Below are 20,455 nucleotides of genomic sequence, written 5' to 3' on the forward strand. Positions count from 1 at the left end.
GGGATTATGGCTGCATCTCTTCCAACTGGCTTAGCTACTTTGGTTGATTTCACTGAGGCGTAAATAGATGTCAACTTTAGGGTGAAAAAGTGCATAGTACAGATGACACTCACTGCTTCAACAACAACAAACTGACCCCCAAATGTAAGGATTCAAACAGGGTAGACGATTATTTCTCACATCCATAAAGTCTGAGGCTACTGTTCCTGGTCAGCAGGAACATCTCTCTTCTAAGCCAGGGACCCAGTCCTTTCCTTCCATCTTGTGGCTCCACCCTCTACAACACAGAGCTTCCAGATCATGTCTTTGTTTGCATCTAGTGCACAGGTGGAGAGAGCACAGAAAGAATCACATGTTGGGTAATTCATGGGCCTGGCTCAGAGGCAGCTCACATGGCTTCTGCTCCCATTTTTTGGCTATGAGTCTGTCATGTGGCCTCCAGCCCACAGGGGAGCTGTTATGCCCAGGAAGAAGGGGAGACACTTTTGAACAACTAACCAGTGTCTGTCACAGTGATGGCCGCCATTCACCTCCTTACAGCCGCAGATCACCTCCGCAGCTGGCACCTCCTTCTTGAGCTATGCTTCTAGAGAGCTCTGCACCTGTGCCCACTGTATTAATCATTGCCCAGTTACCATCATTTATTGGTCTGTCCCTCCACTTTCCCATTGGCATCTGGAGAGCAGACAGTATCTTTGTGTATCCACAGCATGTGGCAAATAGTAGGGACTCATTTGGAATGACAAATGGATAAACGGAAGGATGACTAATGTTATTCACATTAAGACCAGGTGAGAGAAAATGGATAGTTGTATGTTGTGACCACTCTTTAACAGAACTTGAAAAGGGAATATAGGGGATAGCTCAGTCACGCCATGTTAGAAAGGGCAGTTTAGGCGCACCTGGGTCACTCAGTCAGTTAAGCTTCTGACTTCAGCTCAGGTCATGATCTCACTCATCATTTGTGGGTTTAAGTCCCATGTCGGTCTCTGTGCTGAAGTTCAGAGTCTGGAGCCTGCTTCAGATTCTGTGTCTCCCTCTCTCTCTGCCCCTCCTTTTCTCATGCTCTGTCTCTGTCATTCAAAAATGAATAAATATTAAAAAAAAACATTAAAAAAAGAAAGGGCCATTTTTCTGGTTCTGTAACCTATTTAAGGAGCACTTATGAGTGCCAAGGACAAGAATTTGAACATTTATTAAAGTCTGACAATGGACAATGTGAAATCTCCCTTCAACACTCATGTTTTAAAAATATCCAGTATTTATTACCAGGGCCCATGACAGGGAGAGAGTTGGACCCATAGATATAAGTTACAGGGAGACTGACTTTGACACAATGTAAGGAAAGGACACAGGAGTTGATGTCAGGAGCTCAGAAGTTCTTATGTTGATTCTCCCCCTGACTGGTGGTATATCCTTGGACAAATCATTTGATCTTTCTTTGCCTTAGATTTCTTGTCTGTGGACTAATTGGTCTCTTGTGTGTTGAATTCTAAGATTCCTTGAACAAGCTACTTTGTGAGGTAGTTAGCGCCCTATCACTGAGAGCCTTTGAGCAAAGACGAGATGGTTTTCATGACACCAATTGGCACATTTATTGACTGTACACTATGTTCTTGGCAGCGTGCTGAGTACTTCTCTACATATTTCCTCTTAAGAGCAGTGAAAGGTAGAGGGCACCTGTCTGGCTCAGTTGACAGAGCATGTGACTCTTAATCTCTGGGTTGTCAGTTTAAGCCCAATATTAGATGTAGAGATTACTTAAAAATTAAGTCTTTTTTAAATAAAAGAACAGTGAGGGGCACCTGGGTGGAGCAGTCAGTTAAGCGTCCAACTTCGGCTCAGGTCATGATCTCATGGTTCATGGGTTCGAGCCCTGCATAGGGCTCTGTGCTGACAGCTAGCTCAGAGCCTGGAGTTTGCTTCAGATTTCGTGTCTCCTTCTCTCCCTGACCCTCCCCTGCTCATGCTGTCTCTCTCTCAGAAATAAATAAAACATTAAAAAAATAAAAATAAAAAAGAACAGTGAGAGGTAGTTGCTAATATTATCCTCTCTTTATAGATAATGCAACTGATGCTTACGGAAGCTAAACCATTTCCTTAGTCATCCTGCTACCCAATGGTGGTACCAGGATTTGGGCCAGGTCAGCACTCTTGCTCCATGAACTGGATTAGCGATCTCACTTGGATTAGAAATCTGTGTGGATGGCCTCGTGGGGACTTTTCCTCCTTAAAGATTTTATACAGTAAGAATTCGAGGGCCTGGCCTGGGAAGGAGACAGGGGAATCCCCTTATCAAATTCACCCCTCTTCTATTTTTCAGGATCTTATCATTGTGTTTCAGTCATCAGGAAGAGCTATTAGAGGTCTAGGAAAGCTTTCTGAGCTGGGAAGAGTTGACCAAAGACAACCACAAGGGCTTCAGGGAGTTCTCTGCTCAGTGAGTGGAGCAACCAAGGCTCAATGTACAAGGCTTGAAATGGCTCTATTTTGGTGTTTTACTTCTTGATTTTTTTTTTTTGTTTATTTGTTTTTAACAAATGAAAGGGCCTTTTGAAGGTGCTATAGAAAGTGGCATAGCAGCATAACCCAAGAAGCGTCCTTGGCCCTGTGCCTCCAAAGGCCCCAGGCACAGATAAGCAACCATTCTTGAGGGAGGCAGCGGAAGGGTTCCTTGTGCAGGGCCCAGGGTTGGGTAGACCTCCAGGACTCATCTTGACCATATGCTTGGGGACAAGGACCCCACCTTGTCAGTGGCTCACTCTATCACCCACAAAGCAGGAAGAGTGACAGGCTCTGCCTTGCTGGGGTTGCTAGGAGAACAGCACAAGGGAAGACATGCAAGGTGCCAACATGGTGGCTGGTGCATAGACTCTTAACACGGCCATTCCCTTCAGGTTCAAGTTGGCAATGGGGATCTTACTTTTTCACAATCTGGGACCAAGGATTTGGGGAAAAGATTCATCCCAAAATCATAAAATAGAAGACTGGTAGAGGTGGGTGGGGGAGAACTATCTCAGCAGCCAGGATCATTCCAGAGTCACCTGAGCTGGGTGGCTTTCACAGGTACCACCAGCCTGGCCAGTCCTTCCCTGACGGTGCCCTGAGACCTCAAAGACCCTTCCAAACAGCCTCTATCTCATGAAATAGTTAACGATTCAGAAGAGAGTGCTTTGTTTTTTTTGAGATATGTCCAAATGGATATATAGCATCACCGTTGAAACTGTTTTCATCACCTTATGGAACTTAAGAAAGCCTAGGGGTATATTAATAAATTCAGCATTGATAGCCATGTAACTATAAAGAAACATCAGGCATCATTTCTATATATTAATGGAGGCTGGATTCCAGGGACAGAGAATGTTCCCAGAAGGAGCTGGCCCACTTTATTATTTTTATGTAGGTTCAGAAGTTATTTATTTCTCAGGTACGATATGAAATGATGCTTTATTCCATCAACCATAACGCTGGCACACAAAGTCATCCCATTTCCCAAAGCAATACAAGCAAATAAATCTATAGGCAACATAAGGAAATATGTTCTCTCTTCTCTCCCAGCTTTCTTTCATGAGGCCGAAGAGCAGATTTTCCTCAGAGTAGGCTCTGCGCTCTCAGACCACATCCTCAATATTCAGGGAGAGCACACGGGATCAACTCCCCCAGAGATTTCAAAGGTGCGGGACTTTGAATTCATTAAGATTCAATAGGAGGTCTCAGTAAAAGCTGTGTTGACATGACATCAAAGATTAAGGCGCAGTGGAGATGGCTACTTTGCACGATGTCAGCCAAACATCTTGGTGGCTGACTTAATGACTTAAATGTCGATCTGTGTACTTCTGAGGCTGGAGGCCACTTACATTTCAGCCAAAGAGCTACTCACGTCTGAGCCATGCTATTAGAACAAGCAGGGGCCCCTGGGGATAGTATGCATGTTTGGTACCTTAGTTGAGGGGACACAGCAGCAATGACCTGACATTCATGAAAACTCCCTTATAGTCCGGCCTCGCTGGAGTACTTCCGGTTTGTTTTTTTATAAAATCCATTTGATCCTATTGATTAAAAACAAAGTCTTATGATGGATCCAAGGAAACAAATTCTTTCCCAAACAGGCAGTGTCGGTCAGGACTGGAAGCAAACCTTGGAACTTCAATCCCTGGCTCACCTCACTGTCCAACCTAAGGTAGAAACAAGCAGACACAAACACTGATGACCACGTTGTGCACTGTGCTCACACAGGGATGCGAAGAAGCTTAGCCTGTGCTCTTTTCACTGGATCGGACACTCAAATGTCTGAGTCTGATAGGCATCCTCTGCTAATGCACTTCCCATGATTAAATCAATGGTTTGATGTGCTGCTTTCTGTAAAAGCCCAAGACACTCCTTGAAGCACTATTTAAAAAATCGTATATCTGCACACCCGATGTGGCCCTTTCATTCACAACCAGTGTTGATTCTCTGGCAAGAGGGCCAATGGAAGCCCCATAGGCTACTCCTTATTGGTGTTCTTCTATGTTTCAGCAGCTTTAGACCTGGGAGAGAAAAGCAAATCTGCGGCCGGGTGAGGAAACTGTGGGGACCGCGGGAGCCGGGTGCCTGACCCAGGCAGGTGCTGACCCACGGGGTCAGAACATAACACAGAGTGCTGCAGGCCTCAGTCGCAACAGAGTCAGTGCAGAGTCCAGACCGTTCACAAAAGGGATAAATGGATATTTGCTCCCTAGGATCACTTAGCATTCACGCACCCCACTTCTAGGAAAATCCTGCCACTTTCACTTGGGAATGTACAACCATCACCTGGCTCTATATGTTTTTAAAAAATTAACCACCATCACACTCTGGCTAATCAGAAGCACTCATCCTTCTGAGCTCTGTGCCAGCCTCAGGGATGCACAGGTAACCACACCAAAGCCAGACAGAGTCTATACGATTTTGATGGGAATTCTGGACTTGGATGTTCTACCAGACTTGAATCTGAGAGGGTATAAGATCCAGAACTCTTGCAGCTTTTCTGTTACCACAAGGTCAATCTTTTTGGAGAGTGGAGCCAATACAGAGAAAGTGTAGCCAAGAGGCAAAGAAAGACTGCTTCCTGATAATAGAGCCTGTGCCTGGATCCAGCCATGCCTGAAAGCAGTATATTCCTGAACCTTTACAATAAACTCTCTTTTTGCTTAAATAATTTTGGATTGGGTTTTGTTCACTTGTAAGTAGAAGTACACTAATAATATAAGGCAGTACAAGGTATGTATTTAAGACCTAGAAATGAGTAGTGTCCAGCACCGGAGTCCAGGCTGGCCAGAAAAGCAAAGAGTCAGCAGCATCCAAGAGGCCCATGCTCAGTATCCAAGCTCCGATCGGTGGAGGTCAAACCTTAATGTGCAGAAGAACTTGTGTAATGAGAGCACAGATTCCCAGACATCCCTTGGCCAGTGCTCAGGTTTCCAGCCCTGAGGTGGGGCAGTGGCTAGAGCCACAATGAGCCTCATGGGAGAGAAGAAGAACGAGAGGCCAGAGCTTAGTGCAGGACCTCAGGGACACGTGCACACGTAGGAGCTCAGCCGGTGACTTGTGTGCACGTCAAGCCCGTGGGTCATGAGCGACGACGATTTGAGAGCTGGAACATCACCCAGTGGTTCTGAGAAGCAGAATCGAGGTCTGGTCAGAAGTACCACTGGACTATGTCCAAGTCCCCACCTGCTTTCTCAGGTCCATCTATGCTGTTCTTACCAACCAACCTGTCCAGCAACTAGTGATTAAGAAACCCAAACCTGGAGCACCTCAATTACACACCCCAGGCCGCGCGGCTAACTAGTTGGGCAGCCTAGCCCCCGGCCCCAGTCTGTCTGTCCCCAAACTCCACACTTTTTAATCGTTCCTAATTCAGCTGAGGACAGGCCTGGAGCTGCAGAAGGTCCGGCTCCCCCGCTGTGATGAAGAAGAGGGGTGCAGAGGCTGATGGCCAGTGAGAAGACACCATTCCAGCTGGACCCCCCCTGAGGGTCCACTTGACCACGCAGGCAGCCAGGACATGGTCATGATGGATTTCATCAACTCGTTTTACTCAAAAAATCCTGGTCCAGCTTGGGAATGGAGAGTTGAGAGGGCAGACTGGCCAGCCTTTGGGAGAAAGGGAGATAATCCTTTTATCTCTCTGAGTCAGCCCCTGGCATCAAGGGGAGCCCCGTCTCTGCTCCTGGCTCTTCCGCTGGCACAAGAGAAATGGATTCTGCTCTCAGGAAGGTTGTAAGCCAGCTCGCTCCTCAACCACACTGGCACTTCTCATACACTTACCTGAATTTTCTTTTTAAATGAAAAATATGTTTAAAACTAATAGAGATTCAACATAAGAAAAAAATCATATTTTCCAAATTTTTATTACCTGTAATTAACTCCTGCCACTGTTTTGGTGCAAGCTTTTCTAGAAATAAATGTAAATAGGGGCACCTGGGTGACTCAGTCAGTTGAGCATCCGACTTGATCTCAGCTCAAGCCTTGATCTCAAGGTCGTTGGGCTCTACACTGGGTGTGAAGCCTACTTTAAAAAATTAATGAGAAGTGCAAACATATATACCATTTTAAAATTCTTTAATGTTTATTTATTATTTTGAGAAAGAGAGAGAGAGCGTGAGCCAGGGAGGAACAGAGAGAGAAGGAGACACAGAATCCGACGCAGGCTCCAGGCCCTGAGCTGATGCGGAGCTCGAACTTACCAACCCTGAGATCATGACCTGAGCTGAAGACAGCTGCTTCACTGGCTGAGCGCCCAGGCGCCCCAATATATACCATTTTTATACTACATTTATCCTGTTTGCCATAGGCATCTTTCCACATCAAATATTTAAATGGGAAAGAATGTTAATGTTTAAATAATTCCTCACTTATTAGACCATCCCTTATCATTACAAATTTAGATTGTTTCCAATTTTGTACTACAATCCTAGTCTTTAACTAGGATTTAACATGTCTTTAACTAAATCCTTAAGAGAAATCCCTAGAAATGTTATGCTGGGGTCAAACAGCCTGGATGTATTTTGCACTCCTTTTGTACATTGGGAAGCTGCCTTTCAAAAAGGTTCTGACAGTTTATGTGGTCCCAGCAGCAGCAGACCGGGAGGGTAAACAGCATCTACTGTTTAACTTTGGTAGTTGCGAATTCCTACATTCTTTTCCACACCGACAAGACAGTGGGCACAGGCTAACACTTCACAGTTCACAAAGCACTTTCCTGCGCTTTTAATCCTCGTAACAACTGCGAGAAAGGAGTTACCACTATTTTCCTCCTTTGCAGGTGAGAAGTTCGGTGATTTCTCTAAGGTCTCAGGGCCAGGAGAATGAAAGCCAAGGTCACTTAGATTCTAAGCCTTGTGTTGCTTGCACAACAATGTTTCTACACTCAGACCCCCCATGAGAACTCACCATCCCCAGCGGTTCTGACTTCATTCACCGGGTGTGGACGTCTGATGGGTGAACAACCCTTTTGAGAATCCAGTGAAAATGGCGGATCTTCTTCCTAGAAAAAAGGATGCAGTCACGCAGGCATGAAAGTTGTAATTCAGGGAGGGAGTCAAAAAGACCCTCACCCATAAATAGACCCAGAATCCAATGACCCAAAGATTAAGCACATTTTTGATTAACACTGTATGATGGCAGAACTCTCAGATGAAACCTAGTGACCTTCACCCTTCTCCATTTTGAGTGTGGGTAGGATTTGTGTATCAATCCCAGGATTATGTTAAGGCAGAAAAGAGATCATCCTGGGTAGGTCTGACCTGATTGTGAGTCCTTTAAATCCAGGCCTAGGGGCACCTGGGTGGCTCAGCTGGTGAAGCAACTGACTTCAGCTCAGGTCATGATCTCACTGCTCATGAGTTCAAGCCCTGCACTGGGCTCTGTGCTGACAGCTCAGAGCCTGGAGCCTGTTTCATATTCTGTGTCTCTCTCCCTCCCCTGCTCTCTGTCTCTCTCTCAAATATAAAATAAAACATTAAAAAAAAATAATCCAGGCCTAGAGGTCAGAGATGCAAAGCAGGAGAGATACCCCATGCAAGAGAAATTCTCCTGCTGGCCTTGGAGATAGATGACACCCTGTGGTAAGAACCCGAGAGTGGCCTTTGGAGCTAAGAGTCGCCCCTGACTGACAGCCAGTAAGAATACAGGAACCTCAGTCCTGCAACCACAGGAGAGGAATTCTACCAGCCCCATCAGAAATGAACTTGGAAGTCAGCCTGGAGCCTACGGCATGCAGCTAACACCTGATTCTAGTCCTGTGAGACCCTGAGCAGAGCATCGAGCCACACTGGGCCCAAGCTTCTGATCTACAGAAACCACGAGATTGCAAATAGGGGTTGTTTCACACCACTACCTTTGTGGGAATTTGTTACGCAGCAATAGAAAACTAATTCAACCTGATACATCCGAGCACCTGCTAACTTATTAAGATCTCTCTTGTAAGGCATAAAAGGTATCTTTTTAATGTTCCTGTCCTTCCTTCTATGGGCATCTACCTATGAACACACACACACACACACACACGCCCAAAGAAGGTGACTTCTTCGTGGGGTGCTATAAACAAGGTTCAAACTCTGATTTTGGAAGTCTGGAGAGGAGCCCTCTATTTTATATTTTTCTCTCCATCTCCAAGGCCCCCTGCTTGGCCACATGAGAAGAGTACTTTTTCAGGGCTCAACAGATGATTTAATCTTCACAATTGCTCGATGAGAGCTGGGCTCAGCCAAAGCACATGTGGTAACTTTTAAAGGGTTATTACTGCTTGGAATATTCCAGCTGTCTCCTGCCAGATCATCAATAACAGCACATCAGAGTCGACGGATAAGGGAGAAGGGTCTGCCAATCAGCACTGAGGATTTATAATTAATATGGGTCAGTTCCAGAGCTGTTAGAACCAATGTAAATGGATTTAAGATCTGCAGTTGGCTCTTTGAAATGGAAATCTGATGCAAAAGCTCTAATTTGTTCAACCAAAGGGTTAGCTTTGGCAAGCTACCTACTTAGAAAGCCACAGTGAAATTTGCACTGGTCTCCCTTCTGCTCTAAGGATGGAGTAGAATCCTCAGCACTCATGCACACCATTAATGCCTCTTCCATTTGGGTGCCCTTGGGGATTTTGCCCATCCTTCTCAGGATTCATCCTGAGAAACTGAAGCCTCAGTTTCGTCTTCTGTACAATGGGGATAAGAACGTGGTTCAGAACATGGCTCCCTCATGCTATGGTACAGAGGCACTTACTCTCTCCCATGAGAATGCCGTGCTATTGACCCATCACGGGGGAGACATGTGTTGACTGTAAAAAGACAAATACCAATTAATTTTTGACAAAGCAGGAGAGACTATCCAGTGGGAAAAAGATAGTCTCTTCAACAAATGGTGCTGGAAAAACTGAACAGCAACATGCAAAAGAATGAAACCACCTTCTTACACCATACACAAGAATAAATTCAAGGGGTGCCTGGGTGGCTCAGTTGGTTAAGCGTCTGACTTCAGCTCGGGTCATGATCTCACGGTTGGTGAGTTCAAGCCCCACATGGAGCTCTGCACTGACAGCTCAGAGCTGCTTCGGATTCTCTGTCTTTCCCACTCTCTCTCTGCCCCTTTCCCACTTATGCATGCGCACTCTGTCTCTCTCAAAAATAAAATTAAATAAATAAACATTTTAAGAAGTAAATAAATAAAATTAAAAATGGATTTTAATCCACTTTGGTCTTTAGACCTAAATGTGAGACCTGAAGCCATAAAATATCCTCAAACTTGTCTGACCATTGGAATCACCTGGGGAGACTTTTACACTTACTGATGCCTGGTCCCATCCACACCCCTGAGCTTCTGAGTTCATCGGTCTGGGATGCAGCCTGGTCATCGGGATTTTTCAGATCTCTCCAAGTGATTCCAATGTGCAGGCAAGTGTGGGACAGGGTGAGCAAGGCTGTGGGGGTGATGAGCCCCAGGGTAACTAACTGGACTCACTGCATTGATGACCATGGCCTCATCAGCACCCACTGTCACCCCTATCACACAAGGAGGAAGAGCTAGGTGAGGCGATGTCACTGGGGGCTAAGCCAACAGAGAGACAGGACCCTAACCCGGAAGCTGTCTGCACACAGCCTCCCACCTGAATGTGGCAGGTCTCTGGTTAGCAATCCCCGGCCTCTCTTTCACTCTCAGACTCAGAGGGAATTCCTCCAAGTGGTTAAAATACAAAGTTGCTGTTTAGAGGCTCCATTAATGAAGCAATAAGCCAAAAAAAAAAAAAAATCTGCAACAACTTTAAAAAGAAAAAGCAGGGGGACCTGGGTGGCTCAGTTGGTTAAGCACTGGACTTCAGCTAGGGTCATGATCTCACAGCTGGGTTCGAGCCCCACATCGGACTCTGGGGAGACAACTAAGAGCCTGGAACCTGCTTCCAATTCTGTGTCTCCCTCTCTCTCTCTCTCTCTCTCTCTCTGCCCCTCCTCCGCTTGCGCTCTCTTTCTCTCTCTCATAAATAAACATTAAAAATTTTAAAAGAAAAAGAAAAAAGCAGTGCTTTTCAGGCACAGCCTGCAAAGTGTCAGTGTCCCAAAAGCTTTCAGAAACCTGTCTTTTCTGAGATGCTATGGGCTCTGGGTTGGTTTTGATGACCTGAACCGGAAGTCCTATAAACAGGTGCAGCTGGGCCGCAGGGGAGGTAATTATTCAGGGCTGACATCAGTTTTCCTCGCCATCCCGCTCTCTCCACTGAGATCCTGACTTAATAGAAATGCTGATTTCTTAGCATGAGTTTTAACTCAGCTACTGATGCTACAAGGACTGCTCCTGACCTGCTTAGAGCGCAGGGTGCTTCCAAGAATCTGCAGTCACTGCTCCAGGGCTCCCTGGCAGGTGAGCACGACCCTGGCCCCCCGACGCTGCCCTTCCACCCCGCACACACTGCCTTCCGAGCCAGTGGTGAAACCTTTGGCTGCCGCCACCACACCGTGCCCAGCAGCTTTGTCTGCGACTGTGTGCGCCTCCCTCCGGCAAAGGCCCAGAGACAAAGGGACAGCAGGTGTCTTCTATGATCTGAGGCCGAGTCTACAGACCAGAGTATAGTTCCACTCGAGGATGGGGGGTGTAGCCTGAGAAAAAGGCACCGCTGATGGGCATAAAACGAGAAACAAGGAAATACGAGAGGACATCATCATCATCATCGTCATCACCATCATCATATTTTAATTATTATTATTATTCTCTGTGTCCTTCCCGCTGGATTGTAAACTCCTGGAGAGCAAGGACTTTTGTTTCCTGCTCTCTCCAAGAGCCCAGCGTGGTGCCTAGCACATGGTAGGTCCTCAACAAAAATCCGAGATAGAGAGGAGAGAGGGAAGGAGTGAGCACATGGACTGTGGAGTTAGATAAACCCAAGTTCCAGTTCTTTCTGAAACAATTAATTCTAATTGTGCAAAGAACACAGATGTGTTATTCAATTTGTTCAAATCCCCTTCTTCATCATATTACCAATAACTAGGGCCAGGGTAATTAAAGATCAGCAATATTGTATGTAAAGTGGCCAACACTATTAGGCCATCAAAATGTAGGTGCTTCTATAGAGAAGAAACTAATGGTTACTGGAAGGGACAGGCCGGGGGGCTGGGTGAAATAAGTGATGGGGATTAAGGAGGGCATTTGTCCTGATGAACACTAGGTGATGCATGGAATTGCTGAATCACTATACTGTGTATCTAAAACCAATATTACACATATATGTATATCTGTATTACATATATATGTATAACTCCCACATCTTTATTCATTCATCAGTTGATGGACACTTGGGCTGTTTCCATAATTTGACTATTGTAGATAATGCTTCTACAAACATTGGGATTCAACGTATCCCTTTGAATTGGTATTTTTGTATTTTGGGGGGCAATAGTAGTTTGATTGCTGGATTACAGGGTAGTTCTATTTTTAATTTTTTGAGGAAACTCCATACTGTTTTCCATAGTGCTGCACCAGTTTGCATTCCCACCAACAGTGCAAGGGGGTTCCCCTTTCTCCACATCCTCTCCGACACTTGTCGTTTCTTGTGGGTTTTTTTTATTCTGACAGATGTGAGATGATATCTCATTGCAATATTATTTTGTATTTCCCTGAGGATCAGTGATGTTGAACATCATTTCATGTGTCTGTTGGCCATCTGGATGTCTTCTTTGGAAAAATGTCTTTTCAAGTCTATGCCCATTTTTATTTTATTATTTTTTTATTATTTTTTATTTTTTAATTTTTTTTTTACAAATAGTTTATTGTCAAATTAGTTCCCACATAACACTCAGTGCTCATCCCCACAAGTGTCCTCCTCCATGCCCATCCCCCCCCTTCCCCCCACATCCATCAGTCTTCAGTTTTTGTCAGCATTCAAGAGTNCTCTATGTTGTTTATTTCTGATCTAATTTTTACTGTTTCTCTTCTTCTACTGGGTTTAGGGTCTATGCCCATTTTTAATTGCATTATTCATTTTGGGGGTGTTGAGTTTTAGAAGTTCTTTATGTATTTTGAATACTAACCCTTTATCCAATATGTCATTTGAAACTATCTTCTCTTATTCCGTAAGTTGCCTTTTAGTTTTGTTGATTGTTTCCTTTGCTGTGCAGAAAGCATTTACTCTGATATAGTTCCAATAGTTTATTTTTGCTTTTGTGTCCCTTGCCTCAGGAGACACATCTAGAAAGAAGTTGTTACCCACTGATGTCAAAGAGGTTACTGCCTGTGCTCTCTAGGATTGTATGGTTTTGGGTCTCACATTTAGGTCTTAATCCATTTAGAATTTGAGTGTATGGTATAAGAAGGTGGTCCAGCTTCATTCTTTTGCATGTGGCTGTCCAGTTTTCCTAACACCACTTTTTGAAGAGACTATCTTTTTCCCATTGGATAGTTCTTTGTCAAAGATTAATTCACCATATACTTGTGGTTTCATTTCTGGGGTTTCTATTCTGTTCTATTGATCTATGTGTCTGTTTTTGTGTCAGTACCATACTGTCTTGATGACCACAACTTTGTAATATAGCTTGAAGTCTGGAATTGTTAGGCCTCCACCTTTGCTTTGCCTTCTCCAGATTGCATGGGCTGCTCAGGATCTTTTGTGGTTCCATACAAATGTTAGGATTGTTTGTTTTAGCTCTGTGAAAAATGCTGGTGGTATTTTGATAGGGATTGCATTAAATCTGTAGATTGCTTTGGCTAGTATAGACATTTTAACAGTATTCATTTTTCAAGTCATGATCGTGAATTGTCTTTCCATTTCTTCAGTTTCTCTCATTGATGTTTTATAGTTTTCAGAGTATACATCTTTCACCTCTTTGGCTAGGTTTATGCCTAGGTATCTTACAGTTTTTGGTGCAGTTGCAAATGGGATTGATTTCTTAATTTCCCCTTTTGCTATCCACTACTGATGTATTGAAATGCAACAGATTTCTGTACATTGATTTCGTACCATGTGACTTTACTGAATTCGTGTATCAGTTCTAGCAGTTTTTTGGTGGAGTCTTTCAGGTTTTCTATATAAAGTATCATGTCATCTGCAAATAGTGAAAGTTTCACTTCTTCCTTGCCGATTTGGTTGTTTTTTATTTCTTTTTGTTGTCTGATTGCTGTGGCTAGGACGTCCAGTACTATGTTGAATAAAAGTGGTGAGAGTGCACATCCCTGTCTTATTCCTGACCACAGAAGAAAAGCTCTCAAATTTTTTCTATTGAGGATGACATTAGGTGTGGGTTTCTCATAAATGGCCCTTAATATGTGAGGTATGTTCTCCTGAAGACTACTTAGTTGAGAGTTTTTATCACGAATGGATGTTGTACATTGCCAAGTGCTTTTTCTGCATCTACTGAAATGATCATGTGGTTCTTATCCTTTCTCTTATTAATGTGATGTATCACATTGATCGATTTGCGAATATTGAACCACACTTACAACCCAGGAATAAATCCCACTTGATTGTGGTGATTGATTTTTTCTTAGAGTATTGTTAGATTCGGTTTGTTAAGGACTTTTGCATCTATGTTCACTACAGATACTGGCCAGTAGTTTTCTTTTTTTGTAGTGTCTTCGTCTGGTTTTGGTGTAGGGTAATGCTGGCCTCACAGAATAAATTTGGAAGTTTTCCTTCCTTTTCTAATTTTTGGAATAGTTTGAGAAGAAGAGTTATTAACTTCTTTAAATGGTAGGATTTGGCTCTGAAGTCATCTGGTCCTGGGCTTTTGTTTGTTGGGAGTTTTTTGATTACTAATTCAATTTCTATGCTGGTTATCAGTCTGTTCAAGTTTTCCATTTCTTCCTGTTTCAGTTTTGATAATTTATATGTTTTTAAGAATTTATCCATTTCTTCTAGGTTGTCTGATTTGTTGTTTTTCATAATGTTTTCTTATTATTATATTCCCGTGGTATTGGTTATTATTTCTCCTCTCTCATGTAATTTTATTTATTGGGGTGTTGTCTCATTTCTTTTTGATAAGTCTGGCTAGAGATTTATCAATTTTATTGATTTTTTTTCAAAGAACCAACTCCTGGTTTCATTGATCTGTTTTATTGGGGGGGGGGTGGTTTTTATATTATTTATGTCTGCTCTCATCTTTATTATTTGCTTCCTTCTGCTGGGTTTATTATGCATTTGTTTTTCTATTTCTACTTTTTTGATGTCTAAAGCGAGGTTGTCTGAGATTTTTCTTGTTTCTTGAGACCTGTATTGCTATATACTTTTATACTTTTCTCTTAGGACTGCTTTTGCTGCTGTTGTGTTCTCATTTTCATTTGTTTCCATGTATTTCTTATTTTGTTTCCTGGTTGGCTTATTCATGATTTAGTAGTGTGTTATTTAACCTCCATGTATTTGTGGTCTTTCCAGACTTTTTTCTTGTGGTTGACTTCTAGTTTCATAGCACTGCAGTCAGAAAAGATACATGGTATGACTTCAATCTTCTTCAATTTGATGAGGCCTGTTTTTTTTTTTAAATCTAATATGTGATCTATTCTCGAGAATGTTCTGTGTGCACTTGAAAAGAATGTGTATCCTGCTGTTTTAGTATGGAATGTTCTGAATGTATCTGTTACATCCATCTGGTCCAGTATGTCATTCAAAGCCATTGTTCCCTTGTTGATTTTCTCTTTAGATGGTCTGTTCATAAGTGGGGTGTTAAAGTCCCCTACTATTATTGTATTATTATCAATTAGTTCCTTTTATGTTTGTTATAAATTATTTTATGTATTTGGGTGCTTCCATGTTGGGTGTGTAAATATTTATGATTGTTATATCTTCTTCTATTGGCCTTTTTATTATTATGTAATGTCTTTCCTTGTCTCTTATTACAGTCTTTGTTGTAAAGTCTAGTTTGTCAGTTGTAAGTATTGTTATTTCAGCTTTCTTCTGACATCCATTTGCATGATAAATATTTCTCCATCCCCTCATTTTCAATCTGCAGGTGTCTTTAGGTCTAAAATGAGTCTCTTTCAGGCAGCATATAAGTAGGTCTTTTTTTTTTATCCACTCTGTACTCTGTGTCTTTTGATTGGAGCATTTAGTCTATTTATATTCAAATTATTGATAATATACATTTACTGCCTTTTTATTACTTGTTTTGTTGTTTCTGGAGATTTTCTCTGATCTTTTCTTGTCTTTCTTTCATGTCTTGCTGACCTTTTTTTTCTAGTGATATATTTATATTTCTTTCTTTTTATTATTTGCATGTTTATTGGTGGGTTTTGATATGTGGTTACCATTAAGTGTGTATATAATCACTTCTGCATGTAGCAGTCTGTATTAAGTTCATGGTTGCTTAAGTTTGAACCCATTTTTTTCTCCTCTCCTCCTCATGTTTTAGGTGTATGTTATTATATCTTATATCATTTTTTGTGAGTTACTTGACTTCTTTTTACAGAAATGTTTATTTGTGCTGTTTTTGCGTTCCTGCCTTTATACTGTCACTTATGGTTTCTTCTTTCCATCCAAAGAAACCCTTTAATATTTCTTCCATAGCTGGTTTAGTGATTATGAACTCTTCATAATCTGGGAAACTCTTGATCTCTCCTTATATACTGAATTATAGTCTTGCTGGATAGAGCATTCTTGGCTGCATATTTTTCCCACTCAGCACTTTGAATATATCATACCACTCCTTTCTGGCTTTCCAAGTTTCTGTTGAAAAATCTGCTAGCCTTATGGGTTTCCCTTTTACATTACTGACTTCTTTTGTCTTGCTGCTTTTAAGATTTTTTTCTTTTTCACTTTATTTTGCAAATTTGACTCTGATGCCATCTGGTCCTGGGCTTTCATTTGTTGGGAGTTTTCTGATTACTGATTCAATTTCTTTTCTGGTTATATTCAATTTCTTTGAAGTCATATTATTATAATATGTCTTGGTGTTGCTCTGCTTATGTTGATTTGGATGGGGGTTCTGTGTGCCTCCTGGATCTGGATACTATTTCCTTCCCCAGATTAGGGAATCTTTCAGTTATTATTTCTTCAAATAAATTTTCCACCCCTTTTTTTATCTCTCTTCTTCTTCTTCTGGGACTTCCATAATATGAATGTTATTACATTGATGGAGTCACTAAATTTCCTAAGTCTATTCTTATTTTGCATAATCCTTTCTCTGTTCTTTTCAGCTTCATTGTTTCCTATTACTTTTTCTTACACTAGGCCTCTTCTCTCCTTTCTTCTCTACTTTTTCTGCTAGGTCATTAGCTCATCCCTCTGCATCTTCCAACCTGCTGTTCACTGCATCAAGGGCATTTCTAATCTTGTTTATCGAACTCTTCACCTCTGATTGGTTCTTTTTAAACTCCTTATCTCTGTGATAAGTGTCTCACTGATGTCTTACATTCTTTTCTCAAGTCCAGTGAGTATCCTTATGATTGTTTCTTCAAATTCTCCATTAGGCATGTTACTTATATCTGTTTCATTTAGCTCCCTTGCTGTGGCCTTATCTTGTTCTTTCATCTGGAATACATTCCTCTGTCTTCTCAATTTGTCTAAGTCTCTGCTTTCTTCTATGTGTTAGGAATGCTAGTTACATCTCCTCCTCCTGAAAGTAATGGCCTTATGAAGAAGAGGTCTTGTAGTGCCCAGGGCCTGGTACCACAGGGAGTGTCTCCAATGTGTGCTGCATGCACTCTGCTGTTGTGTTCTGACTTCTCTGTCCTTTAGGCCAGCCACTGCCAAGGTTCTCCTTGCCTGCTCTGGGCAGTGTTTGATCCCTGGCCTGAATGTGATGAGTTTTAGCTAAGTGTGCTCTGGTCTTCTTGTGAGATGAGACCTGTCACCACTTCCACCAGAACTGAGGCCCTGCAAAACTCTGCAAAATGTGGTATAGGCAGGGGTTTGTGCTGGTCTTCTGGGGGAGAGGCCTGCCATGCTGGGACTGAGGCAAGCATGACTGAGAAGGGCAGTTCCACCAGACTTCATGGAGGTGAGCTTGGTGTAAGCAAGTTAGGCAGCCAGTTTTGGTGCTGGGCTGCTTCCAGAGATGGCTCTGCCTTTATGCTGAGGGGCAGGGGAGAAAAATGGTACTAGCCAGCTCCTTTGTTCCCAAAGAGGTGAATGCTGCCTCTCAGAGACACACTCCAAAAAGAACAAATAACCTCCCCACTCTGTGCACCAGGCACTCTTCAGATCACTGTTTCCATGTTATCTGTCCTCAGGTTGTTTGCCGGCCTTCTCTCCAGGAGCGGCACAGTACCTTCAGGGTTCTATCCCAGCCAAGACCTCTGACCATTAAAACTCCAGGCTTTAAGCCTCGATGGCTGCAAGACCTCATAAAATTCAGCCCCTCTTGTTTTCCAAGCCAGTGGCTATGGGGAAGCATTCTTGTGTCTCCCCTGTGTGCTCCTCTTTCTCTCTCCCTTCTCCATGACCATGGCTCCCTCCCCTCCACAGCAGTCAGGAGCCATTTCTCCCCCAAACCATGTCTCCACACTTCCTACCTTTTTTTTTTTTTAATGTTTTATTTATTTCTAGGAGAGAGAGAGAGAGACAGCGTGAGCAGGGGAGGGTCAGAGAGAGGGGGGGATACAGGCTCTGAAGTAGGCTCCAGGCTCTGAGGTGGCAGTCAGCACAGAGCCCGACGCGGGGCTCGAACCCACGAACCGCGAGATCATGACCTAAGCGAAAGTCGGACGCTTAACCGACTAAGCCACCCAGGCGCCCCTTTCCTACCTTTTTTGATGTGGCCTTTTCTCCCCCCTTTCATTGTGACGTTTGTTCTGTACATCTTCAGGTCAATTTCTGGGTATGTAGGATGATTGGCTAGTTATCTAGTTGTATTTCTGGGATAAGCCGAGCCTAGGGTCCTCCTACTCTGCTGCCATCTTCCTCGATCCTTTTCCATCTGCAGATTGACTTCCCTACTCACTCATCCATTTCTGGACCCATCAAAGTTACTCCAAAATGGCAGTCTGATCACTGTAGACAGCGGCTTCCAGCTCAGTTCCCACTGTCTCCCAATTCCCAGTTACCGGTTGAGGGCATTTGCCTCAGGTGTCCATCCGTGATCCATCAGCTGTGCCCAGGCACACATTTTCTGCTATTGGTAGAACGGCTTCTCTGAGAAAGGGAATAGGCTGGAATGGAAGAGAAGAGTGTAAATAAGGAGGAAAAACCCTCACTATAATTGAAAAAACCATGCGCTCTGATGGGAGCAGGAAAATATAGATGTCCTAGCTCAAGAAGAAAGAGAGAATTTGCTTTTTCTTCACCTTTTTGTTCTATTGAGGCCCTCAGTGGTGTCCACCCACACTGATTAGGGTGGATTTCTTTACTCAGACTACTGAATCAAATGCTAATATTTTCCAGAAATACTCTTACGGACACACCGAGAAATAATGTGTGACCAGCTCTCTGAGAAACCCTTAGTCCAGTTGAACTAACATATAAAACAACCAGCACAAGACCTAAGATTTGAGGTCTGACAAACCTGAGCCCACATCCAAATTCTACAATTTACTACCCATGTGGAAAAAAGATCTCTTGATTGCTTTGAATCTCCCCTTTTCTTACTCATAAAAAGTGTCTTTGTTGTGGTGTTATCATAAAGATTCAATGAGATTAAATGACAAAATACACCTAAAAGGCCTTAGCAAGAGTCCAATGGCTAATAAGCAGTCACTAAATGGTAGCCTCCACTATAACCAGACTCCAAGAGGAAAGCAAATGTTCATTCTCAAGAGATGTTTGCAGAAAAGTCCATTTTCTGTCTACCCTCTTCTCAAATTCTACGATTGTGATTTAATGATACAAGGGACAAAAGAAAAAGGGGGGGGTGGAGAACATGAAATACTATAGACCTGCTAACAATAAAGTCTCTGGGCCTGTGTTTGCCCATATCAAAAATTTAGACCTGGGCCAGTTGTTCTCTCTACACCCCATCGCTCTGCACATGACATTTGCAGCATTCATGAGATGCTCTGTGTTTATTACAATGCACCTCTGTCATCCTAATAGGCTAAAATCCCCGGGAGGACAGGGACAGGGCTTTATTCATCTTCTCTCCTCAACTCCTGGCTAGTATCTAATAATACTTATTCCTGGATAATACATATCTGTTTAATAAATGGATGCAGAAAGATGGGTAATGTATGAAGGGAGAGATGTGGGCCAAACTGGTAGCAATCTCGACCACTCTGCCTGGGCCCCAAGTCATCACTCTGGGGTCAGGCCCACCATTGTGTAAATTCCAACTTCCAGATAATGCCAAGCCTCCCCTGGGCTCTGCATGCCAGACACAACGGAAAGCTGGACAGCTTCTCTGGATCTTCTGGGAGCCGGCTCCAGGCAAGGCAGGACTGAGCTCTGAATGAGCAGGTCCAGGAGCTGCTGGCTCAGCTGCGAGAGCCTCCTTACTTCACGAGTGTTCAGCTTCTGTCCCAAAATACCATTTAATGTTCAGGCATGAGTTGCCAAAGCTACTGTTCCAAAGAGGCATAAGTGTCCCTGAGGAGCAGTGCAGGTTGGGATCAGATTCCTTCCCTCAGCCCCCAATTCTTCAGGCATAGCAGCTCCTACCTTCTGCATTATAAATTCTGGCCATCTGCCTCTGATTTCATTGGAAAATGAGTGCTAATATTTTCATTGTACTTTGAGCTACTGCACAAGAAGAATGTCACCTCACCCTCTCTCCAGTAGGCAGAAGGACACAGCTGCAGGGATGCTCAGAGTGACAGTGGCGTCACTAACCACACTTTCTGTCCCTCTGATCTTGTAGCCCTCTGACTCAGGCGTAAATATCACCCCATTTCCAGGCAAGAAAGCCAAGGCTAAAAAGGTTACATGTATTCCTGACTCAAGGGTGCTTCCAAGAGATTGTGGCCTACGGAGCTAGCACTTGAATCCAGATCTGAAACAAATAGAATGAGTGGGAGAGACAAGTGGAACAGAAATTCTTATCAGAGGAAGAAGAAGAAGAGGAAGAGGAAGTGGAAGAGGAAGAAGAAG

This window comes from Crocuta crocuta, unplaced genomic scaffold (genome assembly GCF_008692635.1).
Source record: "Crocuta crocuta isolate KB4526 unplaced genomic scaffold, BGI_CrCroc_1.0 scaffold243, whole genome shotgun sequence".
Lineage (NCBI taxonomy): Eukaryota > Metazoa > Chordata > Mammalia > Carnivora > Hyaenidae > Crocuta > Crocuta crocuta.